The sequence below is a fragment of the Moschus berezovskii genome, chromosome 2 (genome assembly GCF_049115385.1).
Source record: "Moschus berezovskii isolate FMDL1 chromosome 2, NW_MosBer_1.0, whole genome shotgun sequence".
Lineage (NCBI taxonomy): Eukaryota > Metazoa > Chordata > Mammalia > Artiodactyla > Moschidae > Moschus > Moschus berezovskii.
Window position 1 is genome coordinate 125,779,755 of NC_142461.1, and position 4,041 is coordinate 125,783,795.

Below are 4,041 nucleotides of genomic sequence, written 5' to 3' on the forward strand. Positions count from 1 at the left end.
GATAGTCACGATGGCGTGATCACTGACCTAGAGCCAGACATCTTGGAATGTGAAGTCAAGTGGGCCTTAGAAAGCATCACTACGAACAAAGCTAGTGGAGGTGATGGAATTCCAGTTGAGCTATTTCAAATCCTGAAAGATAATGCTGTGAAAGTGCTGCACTCAATATGCCAGCAAATTTGGAAAACTCAGCAGTGGCCACAGGACTGCAAAAGGTCAGTCTTCATTCCAATCCCAAAGAAAGGCAATGCCAAAGAATGCTCAAACTACCACACAATTGCACTCATCTCACACGCTAGTAAAGTCACGCTCAAAATTCTCCAAGCCAGGCTTTAGCAATATGTAAACCGTGAACTTCCAGACGTACAAGCAGGTTTTAGAAAAGGCAGAGGCACCAGAGATCAAATTGCCAACATCCGCTGGATCATGGAGAAAGCAAGAGAGTTCCAGAAAAACTTCTATTTCTGCTTCATTGACTATGCCAAAGCCTTTGACTGTGTGGATCACAATAAACTGTGGAACATTCTGAAAGAGATGGGAATCCCAGACCACCTGACCTGCCTCTTGAGAAACCTGTATGCAGGTCAGGAAGCAACAGTTAGAACTGGACATGGAACAACAGACTGGTTCCAAATAGGAAAAGGAGTACGTCAAGGCTGTATATTGTCACCCTGCTTATTTAACTTATATGCAGAGTACATCAGGAGGAACGTTGGGCTGGAAGAAGCACAAGCTGGAATCAAGATTGCTGGGAGAAATATCAATAACCTCAGATATGCAGATGACACCACTCTTATGGCAGAGAGTGAAGAGGAACTCAAAAGCCTCTTGATGAAAGTGAAAGAGGAGAGTGAAAAGTTTGGCTTGAAACTCAACATTCAGAAAACAAAGATCATGGCATCTGGTCCCATCACTTCATGGGAAATAGATGGGGAAACAGTGGAAACAGTGTCAGACTTTATTTTGACCAACCTAGATAGTATATTAAAAAGCAGAGACATTACTTTGCCATCTAGTCAAGGTCCATCTAGTCAAGGCTATGGTTTTTCCCATGGTCATGTATGGATGTGAGAGTTGGACTGTGAAGAAAGCTGATCGCCGAAGAATTGATGCTTTTGAACTGTGGTGTTGGAGAAGACTCTTGAGAGTCCCTTGGACTGCAGGGAGATGCAACCAGTCCATTCTAAAGGAGATCAATCCTGGGTGTTCATTGGAAAGACTGATGCTAAAGGTGAAACTCCAATACTTTGGCCACCTCGTGCGACGAGTTGACTCACTGGAAAAGACTCTGATGCTGGGAGGGATTGGGGGTGGGAGGAGAAGGGGACTACAGAGAATGAGATGGCTGGATGGCATCACCGACTCTGTGGACATGAGTTTGAGTGAACTCCGGGAGTTGGTGATGGACAGGGAGGCCTGGCGTGCTGTGATTCATGGGGTCACAAAGAGTCAGACACGACTGAGGTACTGAACTGAACTGAAACGAAACAGGATAAAGAGGAAACAATGAAACTCTGTTTGGCAGTGGTGAGGAGGTAGAATATAATCTCTGAAGTTCGAAAGAATACTGTGATCTTGGGAAATGTCATTCATCCATTCATTCATTGAACATGTATTGCTGCCTCCTAAGTGCTAGTTTTAAGCTGTGGAGATGACACAATAAACAGAGCAAAGTCTGGGCCATCATAGAACGTACAGTGTCACAAGTTGTCTCTACAAAATGGTAAGAACTATATAATGGTTGGTCCTATATCATAACTGAGGAAAGACTAAGTTATAACATTATAACTTATAACATTATAAAGAAGATTTACACTAGATCTGAAGGATATTCCAGGTGGAGGTTGATAAAGTCCTGAAATTGGTCCCTTAGTGTAGAAAGACAGAACACCTTTTTGTTCCAGGGGTTTAGATGACACCACCTTATAAGCACAACCACAAACATCACTGTTTTCTTCAGATGGGCCCCAAACTTGAAGAGGAAGGAGGAGGCCTGGGAGGTGAGGCTTAGATAAAAATGGCAGGTGGAAAATGAGTTAAGTTGGCATTTTTTATAGTACCCATAAACTTCTCTTGCAAAACTGCTTACATTTCCCTAACACATTTTCTGCTTGGTATATGGTCATGGGTGACCTCGACCTGCAATGGCTTGGAGCGGTGCTTGGGTTCCCCAAGACTGAAGCTGAGTGGCGGTGGGGAGAGCACCAGATCCTAGTCACTAGGCCAGTGGTCGGTGCCAGGGGCTCTGGCCCTTTGGCTTTGCAGAAAAGAATTCCCATAAGATAGAAAGTAGTGAAACAAGTAAAGTATGTATTAAGAGGAACAAGAGTACACTATGTGCGGATAGACGGCAGACTCAGAGGGAGAGTCCCCAAGTTGCACCCTTGTGGAAGTCTGAATTACTTTTATGAGGTATTTCTTCCAGGTTTCCTTTGGACAATCATTTTGATTTGCTTGTTTTACAGTCCACAGTTGCTACATCTCAGGGTCTTCCCATGTATGCGCACACAACTCTTAGTCAACATGGATTTTACTGAAAAGGTTTATGGGTAGAACATCCCTTGACATCAACCCCCTTTGGCCTCCAAGGAGCCTTTCTGTGCATGTGAGGTCGGGAAGGTCTCCTGACTTGGAGAATGAGAACTATATGGTCTGGGCAGGGCCCAGCCTCCTCTCTTCATTGTCCTGCTATTCTTGTCTTCTAGTTTCAGTCCACAGGGAATATCTAATCGCTTTATCCTGAGGGGACGGGGCATCTACCTCCTACCTCAGTATATATTTATTTAGTCACTTTTTATATAATAAGAGCCTAAGTGTGTACATTGGAAATGATTCTTTGTCATGTAGGTAACATGTTTCATTTTACCAAATTATAGGTCCGTGTTGTTTTCGCTTCTTTCCCCACATCATCCGTGGATATTCTTTTTGCAGAAGATTGCATTTCGTCTTCTTGGTATAAAAAATTTTAACTAGAAGTATCTGTAAGACCATAATTGCCAGGGTGGTACACGCCTCAAGGAACTCTGTCACGCAGCACCACATCAGTCACTCAGTGGGTGCTGCTTAGTGTTAAAAATATCATTTATGGTGAAAGGTTCAGTGGGGAACTTCGCATGCTTTACATCTGCTATGCATTTTGTTTGAGAGATCATTTTTTCTCTGAAGAATGTGGTCAAGCCAACAATAGGCTAAGACTTTCCCTAAAGTATTTAAGAAGAACCAAAGAAAACCATAAAATTGTAACACTTGATTTATAGTAAGACTATGACTAAGGCAATCAAAAAACTACTTTACATAGAACAGTTCAATCACATTTAGAAAGAGAAAAGTATCCAAATAGACAGTCAGTCCATTGTTTCTATCTAGCTATTGCTGCTCCAGGGAAATACAATTTGTTTTCTTTATGAAAGGACTTATTCTAAATATTTTAGGATGTAGGTATTCACATATTCCATGTTTTCAACTTCAGTACAAATTTACATTTTCTTTCCTGACTATAGAGAACTAAGGTTTGTGTCATTTCATATACAGATCTCAAAATATGTAAAGTATATGTTTCCACCGTTGCATTTATAAATGGGGCTTTCCTGGTCGCTCAGTGGTAAAGAATCCACCTGCCAATGCAGGAGACGTGGGTTGGGAAGATTCCCTGGAGAAGGAAATGGCAACCCACTCCAGCCTAGGAAATCCCATGGACAGAGGAGCCTGGAGGGGTTCAGTTCATGGGGACACAAGGAGTTGGACATGACTAAGTGACTAAACAACAACATAACAAATAGTATAGATCCCTAAGGCCACGCAACATGATTGAAATAAATTGTTAAGCCAAAAAAATATTTGATGGCTGCCCCTGGAGCCCGCTCCTCCACCCGAGGGAGGGAAGAAGAACGAAGGAAATGCAAAGAGGTGCAGCAGAGACAGGCTGGAAGGATACTAGGGATCAGCTTCACGCTAGCGGGGAAACAAGATCATTCCTCAGAGAGCAGGAACTGTCCTCCTCCCCAGGACCGAAAACACAGGAGGAACCTGCCCGGAAGAGCC